Raw genomic sequence first — 16,176 nt, 5'->3', positions numbered from 1 at the left:
TCGTAAAATATCATATGAAATGGATGATGGACATCCACAAAATAATTCATACAATACGAAACGTAACATATCATACTAAATAGAGTGTCTCGGATTTACATACAGAATAATACGAAATGTTTTACGACCAGGATGTGCAACATGACCATAAGATGGCATCTGAAACACCAAGTAGTAAGTAGTTGAAAAGTTGCTAAAATGCTAAAGTTGGCCTGATGAGATTCGAACACACAAAGGTTGCTAGACGTTCGCATAATACACCCACCCAACCACCATCCTTTCGTTTTTGCCTTAAATCAAATCAAATCAAATTGTATTTGTCACATGCGCCGAATACAACATGTGTAGATCTTACAGTGAAATGCTTACTTACAAACCCTCAACCAACAATGCAGTTTTAAGAAAGAATACCAAAAAAATTACACAAAAAAATACAATATAAAATAATACAAAATAAAAGTAACAAATAATTAAAGAGCAGCAGTAAAATAACAATAGTGAGGCTATATACAGGGGGTACCGGTACCGAGTCAATGTGCGGGGGCACCGGTTAGTCGAGGTAATTGAGGTAATATGTACATGTAGGTAGAGTTATTAAAGTGACTATGCATAGATAATAAACAGAGAGTAGCATCAGTATAAAAGAGGGGGGCAATGCAAATAGTCTGGGTAGCCATTTGATTAGATATTCAGGAGTCTTATGGCTTGGGGGTAGAAGCTGTTTAGAAGCCTCTTGGACCTAGACTTGGCGCTCCGGTACCGCTTGCCGTGTGGTAGCAGAGAGAACAGTCTATGACTAGGGTGGCTGGAGTCTTTGACAATTTTTAGGGCCTTCCTCTGACACCGCCTGGTATAGAGGTCCTGGATGTCAGGAAGCTTTCCCCAAGTGATGTATTACCCTTTGTAGTGCCATGCGGTCGGAGGCTGAGCAGTTGCCATACCAGGCAGTGATGCAACCAGTCAGGAAGCTCTCGATGGTGCAGCTGTAGAACCTTTTGTGGATCTGAGGACCCATGCCAAATATTTTCAGTCTCCTTAGGGGGAATAGGTTTTGTCGTGCCCTCTTCACGACTCTCTTGGTGTGCTTGGACCATGTTAGTTTGTTGGTGATGTGGACACCAAGGAATTTGAAGCTCTCAACCTGCTCAACTACAGCCCGTCTATGAGAATGGGGGCGTGCTCGGTCCTCTTCTTTTTCCTATAGTCCACAATCATCTCCTTTGTCTTGATCACGTTGAGGGAGAGGTTGTTGTCCTGGCACCACACGGCCAGGTCTCTGACCTCCTCCCTATAGGCTGTCTCATCGTTGTCGGTGATCAGGCCTACCACTGTTGTGTCGTCGGCAAACTTAATAATCGTGTTGGAGTCGTGCCTGGCCATGCAGTCATGGGTGAACAGGGAGTACAGGAGAGGACTGAGCACGCACCCCTGAGGAGCAGCGTGGCAGATGTGTTGTTACCTACCCTTACCACCTGGGGGTTGTTAGAAATTGCGTAATTCAAATCTGGTATTGGAATAAGAGAAAACATAATCAAGAGATATTCAATCCAAGCTAAATTTATTATATGCAAAATGTATGTATGATAAGTATGAAGGTTCGTATACGGGCTCACTGAAAAACCACGCAGGGCCGACAGTGAACTAGAATTATTGTTTACAGATTATTTCTCAAATACTCTGACAGAAAGCCTCCACCTCTTCTGTTGGCCAACCAGAGCAAAGGACTGAGTGTGGTCCAGACTCCATTTCAGCCAATCCGTTCCATTTGTTGCCAGGCATAGTTGCTATGATAATAACCTGCGGAGTCAGCACCGAAAATACACAAATCCACTGTAGCCATGTTCAAGGACAGTTTCACAGACAACAAAGAGAGAGTGTTCTTATCAGCCTGTTATGTGAAACAATCCATATCAGTACAGTGCTCCTCATTAATGCATTCCTTCCAAGCTATTCATCACATACTGTCACGACCGTCTTGAAAGGGAGCAGACCAATACACAGCGCGTTGAGTGAACATGATGACTTTAATTAGTAAAGCACGTCAATACAAAACAAAAGACGATAGTGAAGTCCACAGTGGCAATGACTGTACAGGAACAAAAACCCACAACCACAAGGTGAAAACACACAGTATAAATATGGCTCCCAATCAGAGATAACGAGCCGACAGCTGACACTCGTTACCTCCGATTGGGAGTCACTGACCAAACACGGAAACAAAACCAAAACCAAACACAACAAATGAACACACCCTATACCCAACACAACCAAATGAATACACCCTGGCTCAAACAACACAGTCCCGGAGCCAGAGCGTGACAGTACCCCCCCCTAAAGGCGCGGACTGCGACCGCGCCTCAATACGGGCTAAACAAGGGAGGGCTGGGCGGGCATACCTCCTCGGCGGTGGTTCTGGCTCCGGTCGTGGTCCCCACCCCACCATAGTCACTACCCGCTTTCGTAGCCTCCTCCAACTGACCCCCACCGGATTAAGGGGCAGCACCGGACTAAGAGGCAGCACCGGACTAAGGGGCAGCACCGGACTAAGAGGCAGCACCGGACTAAGGGGCAGCACCGGACTAAGGGGCAGCACCAGGATAAGGGGCAGCACCAGACTAAGGGGCAGCACCGGACTAAGGGGCAGCACCGGACTGAATGGCGGATCCTGGCTGGCTGGCTCTGGCGGATCCTGGCTGGCGGAAGGCTCTGGCTGATCCTGCCTGGCGGAAGGCTCTGGCTGATCCTGTCTGGCGGAAGGCTCTGGCTGATCCTGTCTGGCGGAAGGCTCTGGCTGATCCTGTCTGGCGGAAGGCTCTGGCTGATCCTGTCTGGCGGAAGGCTCTGGCTGATCCTGTCTGGCGGAAGGCTCTAGCGGCTCCGGTCTGGCGGACGGCTCTGAAGGCTCATGGCAGACGGGCGGCTTATGCAGCGCTTGGCAGACGGACAGTTCAGACGGCGTTGGGCAGACAGGCAGTTCAGGCGCCGTTGGGCAGACGGGCAGTTCAAGCGCCGTTGGGCAGACGGGCAGTTCAGGCGCCGTTGGGCAGACGGGCAGTTCAGGCCGGACCGGGCTGGCGACGCGCACCGTAGACTTGGTGCGGGTGGCAGGAACAGGCCGGACCGGGCTGGCGACGCGCACCGTAGACTTGGTGCGGGTGGCAGGAACAGGCCGGACCGGGCTGGCGACGCGCACCGTAGACTTGGTGCGGGTGGCAGGAACAGGCCGGGTCGGGCTGGCGACGCGCACCGTAGACTTGGTGCGGGTGGCAGGAACAGGCCGGACCGGGCTGGCGACGCACACCGTAGACTTGGTGCGGGTGGCAGGAACAGGCCGGACCGGGCTGTGGAGACGGATAGGAGGCCTGGAGTGAACAGCGGCCACCACCCGTCCTGGCTGAATGCCTACCCTCACACACTCTGTGTGAGGCATCCGCACAGGACGTACAGGGCGGTGTACCCCTGGCCTGGTGGCCTCCTGGATACTCCCCCTTTTCTCCTCCGTCAGCCCCGTCGTCCATGCCGTGTGCCCCCCCCTAAAAATTTTCTGGGGTTGACTCACGACCCTCCGACGACGACCCTGATCACGCCGTAGCTCCTCTCTACGGCGCGCCTCCACCGTCTCACTCCATGGCCGGCGATCCATCCCGGCCAGGATTTCCTTCCAGGTCCAGGACCCCTGCCCGTCCAAGATCTGCTCCCACGTCCAGGCTGCCTGCTCCTGGACACGCTGCTTGGTCTTTCTTTGGTGGGTTTTTCTGTCACGACCGTCTTGAAAGGGAGCAGACCAATACGCAGCGCGTTGAGTGAACATGATGACTTTATATAGTAAAGCACGTCAATACAAAACAAAAGACGATAGTGAAGTCCACAGTGGCAATGACTGTACAGGAACAAAAACCCACAACCACAAGGTGAAAACACACAGTATAAATATGGCTCCCAATCAGAGATAACGAGCCGACAGCTGACACTCGTTACCTCCGATTGGGAGTCACTGACCAAACACGGAAACAAAACCAAAACCAAACACAACAAATGAACACACCCTATACCCAACACAACCAAATGAATACACCCTGGCTCAAACAACACAGTCCCGGAGCCAGAGCGTGACACATACAGATCCAATTAAAAATAAAACCCGACAATTCCCCCTTTTGACGCCCTCTAGGGTGTCACTCATTAAAATACAATACAAACAAAAATAAACACTTTTATTAATAGACAATTTGATAATAAAAGTCCTTCAGTCCTTCCATCGACACCCAACTTGCAAACGGTTGGCCACAAGTCACCCAGGCACTTCAAACCTTCACATAAGGAAAGACAAACATTCTCAATGGTTAACTTGATTAATAAAGCATAAAACACAGGATTAATAGAACACAAAACATAAGATTATTAAAACATAAAACACCAACAGGGAAGTAAATTTTGGCCCCCTTTAGACACCCTCTAGAGTGTCACTCCACCAGGCCTGGTAGGTCATATCCTTCATTCCTTAGGTCGGAGTCCGGGATTGGGCCGTATCTCACCATCTGTTTGTAAACCACCTTCTCCATCTCCTTTTCTCACCAACCCTCAGACACAGGAAATAAGACAACATCCACAAAGAACAAGTATACCCATAGAAGCTATAACTTCACCCAGAATAGTTACAACAATAGTTTTCCATTTACCAAATATGTTATCAAACCAACCGTTTATGGAGCTATCAATACCAGAGTTCTCAGCCAGTTATTGTTGGAGATGAAAGTACAGCACATATATCCAAACAGAACACAAACCCCGTCCCGCTCAGCCACAAGCATATCTAAAGCTATTCTATTCTGCCATGTCATTAAGCTAGTTGCCGCTGTCTGCTCAGCTAATCCCTTTATTGCATCACGAGTGTGGTTTATAAATCTTTTGCTGGTTATATTAAATATAATTTATCCAATCTACATTTTTATTAATTGTTGACCACCAGAAAATACTTAATTCAAACCCAGCTGCGATCTGATTGTGGATCCCATCAATATATATCCTTTCATCAAAGGATTCCTGGAGGAGGTCCTACTTTCTACGTGACAACTCACCAGTCTCTGACACGTTTGATTGTTTACATATGTAGTTGAGTTCACAATCAGTTATCACCACACATCCATCAGATGTCAGCACGGGTCTGGTTTTGGGTCCTAAAATCCTCTGGCTGCAACAAAGAGGAGAGATTAGTCATGGTCTCAGCGAAGTGAAGTTCCGCTACCAGATCACAGTCGGAGGTCACCAATTGTTAGAAATTGCGTAATTCAAATCTGGTATTGGAATAAGAGAAAACATAATCAAGAGATATTCAATCCAAGCTAAATTTATTATATGCAAAATGTATGTATGATAAGTATGAAGGTTCGTATACGGGCTCACTGAAAAACCACGCAGGGCCGACAGTGAACTAGAATTATTGTTTACAGATTATTTCTCAAATACTCTGACAGAAAGCCTCCACCTCTTCTGTTGGCCAACCAGAGCAAAGGACTGAGTGTGGTCCAGACTCCATTTCAGCCAATCCGTTCCATTTGTTGCCAGGCATAGTTGCTATGATAATAACCTGCGGAGTCAGCACCGAAAATACACAAATCCACTGTAGCCATGTTCAAGGACAGTTTCACAGACAACAAAGAGAGAGTGTTCTTATCAGCCTGTTATGTGAAACAATCCATATCAGTACAGTGCTCCTCATTAATGCATTCCTTCCAAGCTATTCATCACATACAGATCCAATTAAAAATAAAACCCGACAGGGTGGCCCGTCAGGAAGTCCAAGATCCAGTTGCAGACGGAGGTGTTTAGTCCCAGGGTCCTTAGCTTAGTCATGAGCTTTGAGGGCACTATGGTGTTGAACGCTGAGCTGTAGTCAATTAATAGCATTCTCACATAGGTGTTCCTTTTGTCCAGGTGTGAAAGGGCAGTGTGGAGCGCATTAGAGATTGCGTCATCTGTGGTTCTGTTGGGGCGGTATGCAAATTGAAGTGGGTCTAGGGTTTCTGGGATAATGATGTTGATGTGAGCCATAACCAGCCTTTCAAAGCACTTCATGGCTACAGACGTGAGTGCAACGGGTCCCCTGTAGCTCAGTTGGTAGAGCATGGCGCTTGCAACGCGAGGGTTGTGGGTTCGTTTCCCACAGGGGGCCAGTATGAAAATGTATACACTCACTAACTGTAAGTTTCTCTGGATAAGAGCGTCTGCTAAATGACTACAATGTAAATGTAGTCATTTAGGCAGGTTACCTTAGTGTTCTTGGGCACAGGGACTATTGTGGTCTGCTTGAAACATTTTGGTATTACAGACTCAGACAGGGAGAGGTTGAAAATGTCAGTGAAGACACTTGCCAGTTGGTCAGCGCATGCTCAGAGTACACATCTTGGTAATCCGTCTGGCCCTGCGGCCTTGTGAATGTTGACCTGTTTAAAGGTCTTACTCACATTGGCTACGGAGAGCGTGATCACACAGTCGTCCGTAACACCTGATGCTCTCTTGCATGTATCAGTGTTTCTTGCCTCGAAGCGAGCATAGAAGTAATTTAGCTCATCTGGTAGGCTCGTGTCACTGGGCAGCTCGGGCTGTGCTTCCCTTTGTAGTCTGTAATAGTTTGCAAGCCCTGCCACATCCGACGAGCGTCGGAGCCGGTGTAGTACAATTCGATCTTAGTCCTGAATTGACGCATTGCCTGTTTGATGGCATAGCGGGATTTCTTATAAGCTTCCGGGTTAGAGTCCCACTCCTTGAAAGCGGCAGCTCTATCCATTAGCTCAGTGTCGATGTTGCCTGTAATCCATGGCTTCTGGTTGGGGTATGTACGTACAGTCACTGTGTGGACGACGTCATCGATGCACTTTTTGATGAAGCCAGTGACTGATGTGGTGTACTCCTCAATGCCATCGGAAGAATCCTGGAACATATTCCAGTCTGTGCTAGCAAAACAGTCCTGTAGCTTAGCATCTGCTTCATCTGACCACTTTTTTATTGATCGAGTCACTTGTGTTTCCTGCTTTAGTTTAGCTTGTAAGCAGGAATCAGGAGGCTAGAATTATGGTCAGATTTGCCAAATGGAGGGTGAGGGAGAGCTTTGTACGCGTCTCTGTGTGTGGAGTAAAGGTGGTCTAGAGTTTTTTTCCCTCTGGTTGCACATTTAACATGCTGGTAGAAAAGAGGTAAACGGATTTAAGTTTCCCTGCATTAAAGTCCCCGGCCACTAGGAGCGCCGCCTAAGGATGAGCGTTTTCCTGTTTGCTTATGGCCGTATACAGTTCATTGAGTGTGGTCTTAGTGCCAGCATTGGTTTGTGGTGGTAAATAGACAGCTACGAAGAATATAGATGAAAACTCTCTTGGTAGATAGTGTGGTCTACAGCTTATTCATGTCTTCGTTCAGCCATGAAACATAAGATATTACAATTTTTAATGTCCTGTTGGTAGGATATACGTGCTTGTAGTTTGTCCACTTTATTATCAAGCGATTGTAAGTTGGCCAATAGTATCGATGGCAAAGGCAGATTAGCCACTCGTCGCCGGTTCCTTACCAGGCACCCCGATCTCCTTCCGCGATATCTCCTTTTCTTTCTACTGTGAATGACAGGGATGAGGGCCCTGTCGGGTGTCTGGAGCAAATCCCTCTCGTCCGACTCATTAAAGAAAGATTCTTCATCCAGTTCAAGGTGAGTAATCGCTGTTCTGATGTCCAGAAGCTCTTTTCGATCATAAGAGACAGTAGCAGCAACTGTTTTTACAAATTAAGTTACAAACAATGCGAAAAAACAGAGTCCATAAAACGGCAGCCATCCCCTCCGGCGCCATCAAAACCTAGGTAACCTAGAACCTAAGTAACCTTCTGTTTTATGTAGCCATACCAAATGTAACATATCATACTAATTTCAGTGTCCCGGATTTACATTTACTATGTTATGTCTAGTCAATGAGACCAGGCTGTGTTGCAGCATTGTTTAGGAGGGAGATTCCGAGCTGTGAGAAGTGTGCAGGAGGGCTTGGGACAAAGGAATCTGTACTATCGGTGGAAAAAACTGTGTGTCAATTGTGGGGGTGCCCATGTTGCTGTGGATCAGAAGTGTCTGTGCGAGAGAGACAGGTTGAGTTTGCCAGGTTCAGTTAAGTAGGGTGACCACATGTCCCAGATTGTGCATGACAGTCCTGCATTTTGGCCGTTTGTCCCGCAACAATCATTTCCCACATTTTATCAACAAATTCAAACACCACTAATTTAGAAAGAAATGTATAAATGTCCCGTATTTCATTCAAACATTCCAACCTGTCTCTTGCATTCACGTTGCGCTTAAGAAAATATGTACATCATAAGGATGTGGTACTGGTAGCCTACTTCTCCAATCGTTGTTGAGATCTAAGGTGCGTTCAGTTCGCTTGAACGTTTTCTACGTTGCGGAACGGTTTGTACTGAACAACACGTTTACGCAAAACATTTTACATTTTTGTCATTTAGCAGACGCTCTTATCCAGAGCGACTTACAGTTAGTGTGTGCATACATTTTCATACTGGCCCCCCGTGGGAAACGAACTCACAACCCTGACGTTGCAAGCGCCATGCTCTACCAACTGAGGTACAGGGGACACAAAACGTTATTGAACAGACTTTGAGGTACGTTTGCTCCCATTTGGTGGGTGTAGCGAGGTGTGGTTTGACGCAATGAGTGACGTTTTTAAAGGGCAGTGGCCATGCTGACAGCGTTTCCCCAACCCACAACCGTTTTTCAACCGGTCATTCAGTACAGCACCGTTTCCGTTCAATTGAACGTTCCAGAACGTAAAAACGTACTGAACGCAGTCCTGATATTCTGTGCAAGACTACAAAAGTAAGTAAATAGTCGCATTAGACTGAAAACTAGGCTATATTGTAATTTCGTCAGATTTATGAAGCTCTCCATGCTCATTAGTTTCTCATTCAACATATTTGCTGCTACTTCCCTCAATCCCATTTTAAAAGTCTCCCATCCTAACTGTTTTACATTCCGTGAGACCAACCAGAAATGTTTCCTTGGCCACATATTCCCACATTTTCATAACACAGCCACACATTTGATCAAAAGAGTAGCTGCGCTTTAATTTGCTCATTCAGTGCTCATTCAGTGCAACGGGAGAAGGGATGTAGTGCTGTCAGCGCACACCAGAGCGACTCCCCGCCACTTCTCACAATGTTTGTTATGGATCCCCATTAGCTGCTATACAAGGCAGCAGCTACTCTTCCTGGGGTCCAGCTAAATTAAGGCAGTTATACAGCTTAAAAAACATTACAATACATTTCACAACAGATTTCACATCACATGAAGTGTGTGCCCTCAGGCCACTACTCTAGTATCACATACAGTATCTACAACACAAAATCCATGTGCGTATGTTATCATGTGCCCGTGTGTCTGTCTCTTCACAGTCCCCGCTGTTCCATAAGGTGTATTTTTTAGCTGTTTTTTAAATCCGATTTTACTGCTTGCTTGTATTCATACCCCTTGACTTATTCCACATTTTGTTGTGTTACACCCTGAATTCAAAATAGATGAAATGTATTTTTTTCTCACCCATCTACACACAATACCCCATAATGACAAAATGAAAACATGTTTTTAGAAATGTTTGCAAATGTATTGAAAATTAAATACATAAATATCTCATAATTATTCACCCCTGAGTCAATACATGTTAGAATCACCTTTGGCAGTGATTACAGCTGTGAGTCTTTCTGGGTAAGTTTGGAAGAGCTTTGCACATCTGGATTGTACAATATTTGCCATATATTTGCAATAGTCTTGCCATAGATTTACAAGCAGATTTAATTCAAAACTGTAACTCGGCCACTCAGGAACATTTACTGTCTTCTTGATAAGCAACTGCAGTGTAGATTTAGCCTTGTGTTTTAGGTTATTGTCCTACTGAAAGGTACATTTATCACCCAGTGTCTGGTGGAAAGCAGACTGAACCAGGTTTTCCTCTAGGATTTTGTTTCTTTTTTATCCTGAAAAACTCTCCAGTCCTTAATGATTACAAACATACCAATAACTTGATGCAGCCACAACTATGCTTTAAAAGATGGAGAGTGGTACTCAGTAATGTGTTTTATTGGATTTGCCCCAAATATAAAACTTTGTATTCAGGACATTTGCCACATTTTTTGCACTATTACTTCAGTGCCTTATTGCAAACAGGATGCATGTTTCAGAATATGTTTATTCTGTACAGGCTTCCTTCTTTTCACTCTGTCAATTAGGTTAGTATTTTGGAGACACTGCAATGTTGTTGATCCATCCTCAGTTTTTTCCTATCACAGCCATTAAACTCTGTAACTGTTTTAAAGTCACCATTGGCAGTTTCCTTCCTCTCCGGCAGCTGAGTTAGGAAGGATGCCTGTATCTTTGTAGTGACTGGGTGTTTTGATGCACCATCCAAAGTGTAATTAATAACTTCACCATGCTCAAAGGGATATTAACTGTCTGCTTTTTATGTTATTTTACCCCATCTACCAAAAGGTTCCTTTCTTTGCAAGGTGTTGGAAAACCTCCCTGGTCTTTCTGGTTGAATCTGTTTGAAATTCACTGCTCGACTGAGGGACCTTACAGATAATTGTATGTGTGGGGTACAGAGATGAGGTAGTCATTAAAAAATAATGTTAAACACTATTATTGCAAACATAGTGAGTCCATGCAACTTATTATGTGACTTGTTAAGCAATATTTAGGCTTGCCATAACAAAGGGGTTGAATACTTATTGACTCAAGACATTTTCAGCTTTTCATTTGTAATTAATTTGTACAAATTTCGAAAAACATTATTCCAATTTGACATTATGGGGTATTGTGTGTAGGCCAGTGACAAAACATTTTTATTTAATCTATTTTACATTCAGGCTGTAACACAACAACATTTGGAAAAAGTAAAGGGATGTGAATACATTGTGAAGGCACTGTAGGTGTAGGGTTAGTTGGTGGTGCAATTTGTTCCTTTCCCCCTTCCTTTTTTATTTTTGTATCACATACATTCCCGCACAGTAGGTGGCGGCATGCACAAACAAAATGTGCGAACGCCGTGATACCAAAGAAGAAGAAGAAGTTGTTTCGTCAGTGTCGGAGGTGGAACTGCATTAGAGCTGTCAAATCCACAAGTGACTCTCGGCAGTATACCTAAATCGGACATTGCCATTGGCTGCACGGAGTCGCATTCAGACAAATCCCATGCAGCCTTTTTTACAAGTTTGAACACTGGAATGTGAGATGTAATCTACACCTAGATCAGGATGATATAGATCATAGTTGAAATTGCCACAGGGGATGGGGGGACATGTCCCCCCCAATATTCAGAACAGGTCGATTAGTCCCCGCAAATAATTTATTTAAAAAATACAATAATAATAATTGGTTGGGGGCTCCCCAGATAGTATATGAACACGTCATAAGAAATGCCAAAATGTGTAGAATTGCAAGAAATTAACTTTAGCAGTCGACTTTGGGCATTGATGAACCACCAAAGGCACACCCCATTTCTGTTTGAAAATTGAGAAAGAGGAGGAGTTGGACTGTATTTCGTGCCCCAACCCCCCAAAATTATTTGTATTTTAGGCATAATTTCCCCCCCACCAATATTCAGAACAGGTCGATTAATCCCCCTGGAGGTCGGAGGCCCCCCAGATAGCATATGAACACGTCATTCCAAATGGAAGAATGTGTCGAATTTCAGGAAATGAACTTTAAAGATACACTATGCAGAAATCGCTCCACCATTTCCTGGTTGCTAAAATTCTAATAGTTTGTTTAATTTCAGTTTATGTGATAAAACAAGTAAGTATAGTGTAGAAAATCATTGTACCATCTAAACCGCTGTGAAATATGTTTTCCATAACCAAAAATATTATATTTTAATATTTTTGAAGCTGGTGTGCAAAACCGAAAGTAAAAATGCAAAAAACTAAACTTAAGAACAGGAAGCATAGAAATAGTGCACATAGAACAGATCTACTGCTTCTTAGACTTGCTTTCAATGAGAATGACAGATCTATTACACACATTCCTATGTGAATTTGGTCAGGTCGCCCAAAAAGTTACACATTGCAGCTTTAACAATAGATTTTGGGCACGAAAAACGGTCCAACTCCTCTTTCTCAATTTTCAAAAAGAAATGGGGTGTGCCTTTGGTGGTCCATCGTTGTGTCTTTCTGGTCATGCACGCCACGACCGATGTAGCTAGTTTGTTAGCTAAGCTAGCCACTTGTAACTAGCAAGTAACTCCTCCAGTATGTGTTGACAGAATTAAACTGGATTTGTTTTTGGACAGAAGCTGTAGAGATCGGTAAGAAAAGGCACTTCTGTAGCCAAATATGTTATTCATCAATTATTTTAAGCATTAAATGACCTGGTATGATGGTGCATTGATCAGTGATACAGTTTAAAGCTGTTATTTTTGCATTATTGTCTAAAATAACTGTCCAGTCTTTCCAGCTTTCTATGAAATATGACCTATAATGAATTACAATATGAGTGAAATAGTTTTCCTTCCAATTTTTGGATTTATAAATTATGTTAAAAGGCAGCTTTTCTGTGTTGGAATGGTGTGGGCGTACCCCAACAACAGAATAGTGTGGGCGTATACTGGTCATAAAAAATATGAATGCGAGTAGACCGCTGATTGGCCAGCTCATCATCCTCTGTGAGTAAATAGCAAGCATTTTTTTAACGGTCTTTGAGATTGTGTTATTGAAGTGTTTTTTTTCTCTCCAATTTATGCTCTACGAATGCAAATAAGAGGATAGAAATAGGCTAATGAGGCAACAAGGGAGGGAGGGATAGAGAAATGGGGGGGGGGGGGGGGGAAGTGGGACACCCAGTCCCCACTAGCTTGTCTCTGTGTATGTGTATATGTGTGAGCACAGGCTAGTATTCATGGTAGGGGGACAGAGTGAGGTGCGGTGGAAGGGGGAAGCTGGGTGGGTGAATGAACGCGCCTGTCTGTCAGGGGCTACACATTGCATTCATGCCCCCCGAAACACTGAGTCATTCATCCAGCTCTCAGACTACCCCTCTGAATACCAACTCTGCCTTTCAGCAGAGTGAGCGGAGCTGGGTAGGCCCGGGATGGGGTGAGAGGAGGGGAAGGAGACGGTGGATGGATGGAGGGGGTCAGGGGGTCAGAGGGCAACACCCCTCCTCCCCCTCGTTATGTTGATTCACAGAGTTGTTCAGGAGAAAGTCTTCAGTCACTGGGTTGTTTCACACTTATGTGACCCACAGGAACACATGCTTTTGAAAGCACAAGGTTTTTGAGATAAACACACCATTCTCGCTCACGATGTTATCACCTCCTAAGTGATCTAACGGATTCATGCTCAAGTCTCAGCTCCTGTATCCTGTAAATTGAGAGTGAAGTTATGAATAGGCTATAGCGTCTGAACGCTGAATGGCTTCCCATTGGCCAGACAGTTGTGTGTGTGTGTGTGTGTGTGTGTGTGTATGTGTGTGCGTGAACGTATGCGTGTGTGTGTGTATGAGCATGTGCGTTTGTGCATTGTATGTGTAAACAGAAGTACAGCTTATCCTATATCCAAGGTACATTTGGAAAGTCTTCAGACCCCTTGACTTTTTCCACATTTTGTTACGTTACAGCCTTATTCTAAAATTGATTAAATTATTTTTTCCCCTCATCAATCTCCACACAATACCTCTTAATAAGGGGCGGCAGGTAGCTTAGTGGTTAAGAGCGTTGTGCCAGTAACCGAAAGGTCGCTGGTTCTAATCCCCGAGCCGACTAGGTGAAAAATCTTAACTTAACCCTAATTGCTCCTGTAAGTCGCTCTAGATAAGAGCATCTGCAAAACAGGTTTTTAGAAATGTTTGCAAATGTATTAAAAATAAAAAACAGAAAAACCTTATTTACATAAGTATTCAGAGACTCGAAATTGAGCATAGGTGCCTACTGTTTTCCATTGATCATCCTTGAGATGTTTCTACAACTTGATTGGAGTCCCCCTGTGGTAAATTCAATTGATTGGAGTTTGCCAAAAGGCACCTAAAGACTCTCAGACCATGAGAAACCAGATTCTCTGGTCTGATGAAACCAAGATTTAACTATTTGGCCTGAATGCCAAGCGTCACGTCTGGAGGAAACCTGGCACCATCCCTACAGTGAAGCATGGTGGTGTCAGCATCATGCTGTGGGGATGTTTTTCAGCGGCAGGGGCTGGGAAACTAATCAGGATCGAGGGAAAGATGAACGGAGCAAAGTACAGAGAGATCGTTAATGAAAACCTGCTCCAAAGCACTCAGGACCTCAGACTGGGGCGAAGGTTCACCTTCCAACAGGACAACGACCCTAAGCACACAGGCAAGACAACGCAGGAGTGGCTTCGGGACAAGTCTCTGAATGTCCTTGAGTGGCCCAGCCAGAGCCTGGACTTGAACCCGATTTAACATCTCTGGAGAGACCTGAAAATAGCTGTGCAGCGACGCTCCCCATTCAACCTGACAGAGCTTGAGAGGATCTGCAGAGAAGAATGGGAGAAACTCCCCAAATACAGGTGTGCCAAGCTTGTATGAAAAATGTATGCACTCACTAACTGTAAGCCGCTCTGGATAAGAGCGTCTGCTAAATGACTAAAATGTAAATGTAGCATCATACCCAAGAAGACTCGAGGCTGTAATCGCTGCCAAAGGTGCTTCAACAAAGTACTGAGTAAAGGATCTGACTACTTACAGTACCAGTCAAAAGTTTGGACACACCTACTCATTCAAGGGTTTTTCTTTAATTTTACTATTTTCTACATTGTAGAATAATAGTGAAGACATCAAAACTATGAAATAACACATATGGAATCATGTAGTACCCAAAAAAGAATTTATTTCCTTCTTAATGCGTTTGAGCCAATCAGTTGTGTTGTGACAAGGTAGGGGTGGTATACAGAAGATAGCCCTATTTGGTAAAAGTCCAAGTCCATATTATTGCAAGAATAGCTCAAATAAGCAAAGAGAAACAACAGTCCATCATTAATTTAAGACATGAAGGTCAGTCAATCCGGAAAATGTCAAGAACTTTGAAAGTTTCTTCAAGTGCAGTCGCAAAAACCATCAAAAGCTATGATGAAACTGTCTCTGAAGACCGCCACAAGAAAGGAAGACCCAGAGTTACCTCTGCTGCAGAGGATAAGTTCATTAGAGTTAACTACACCTCAGATTGCAGCCCAAATAAATGCTTCACAGAGTTCAAGTAACAGACACATCTCAACATCAACTGTTCAGAGGAGACTGCGTGAATCAGGCCTTCATGGTCGAATTGCTGCAAAGAAACCACTACTAAAGGACACTAATAATAAGAAGAGACCTGCTTGGGCCAAGAAACACGAGCAATGGACATTAGATCGGTGGAAATCTATCCTTTGGTCTGATGAGTCCAAATTTGAGATTTTTGGTTCCAACCGCCAAGTCTTTGTGAGACGCAGAGTAGGTGAACGGATGATCTCCACATATGTGGTTCCCACCGCGAAGCATGGAGGAGGAGGTGTGATGGTGTGGGGGTGCTTTGCTGGTGACACTGTCAGTGATGTATTTAGAATTCAAGACACACTTAACCAGCATGGCTACCACAGCATTCTGCAGCGATACGCCTTTCCATCTGGTTTGCGCTTAGTGGGACTATCATTTGTTTTTCTACAGGACAATGACCCAAAACACATCTCCAGGCTGTATAAGGGCTATTTGACCAAGGAGAGTGATGGAGTTCTGCATCAGATGACCTGGCCTCCACAATCACCCGACCTTAACCCAATTGAGATGGTTTGAGATGAGTTGGACCGCAGAGTGAAGGAAAAGCAGCCAACAAGTGCTCAACATATGTGGGAACTCCTTCAAGACTGTTGGAAAATAATTCCTCATGAAGCTGGTTGAGAGAATGCCAAGAGTATGCAAAGCTGTCATCAAGACAAATTGTGGCTACATTGAAGAATCTCAAATATAAAATATAGTTTGATTTGTTTAACACATTTCATAGTTTTGACGTCTTCACTATTATTCTACAATGTAGAAAATAGTAAAAAATAAAGAAAAACCCTTGAATGAGTAGGTGTGTCCAAACGTTTGACTGGTACTGTATGTAAATGTGATAAAATTTATAAAAACCTGTTTTTGCTTTGTCATTA

The sequence above is a fragment of the Coregonus lavaretus genome (assembly GCF_964263955.1).
Source record: "Coregonus lavaretus genome assembly, chromosome: 12".
NCBI classification, from domain to species: domain Eukaryota; kingdom Metazoa; phylum Chordata; class Actinopteri; order Salmoniformes; family Salmonidae; genus Coregonus; species Coregonus lavaretus.
The sequence above is the reverse complement of the archived record's forward strand: the minus strand, read 5'-3'. Positions refer to the sequence as shown.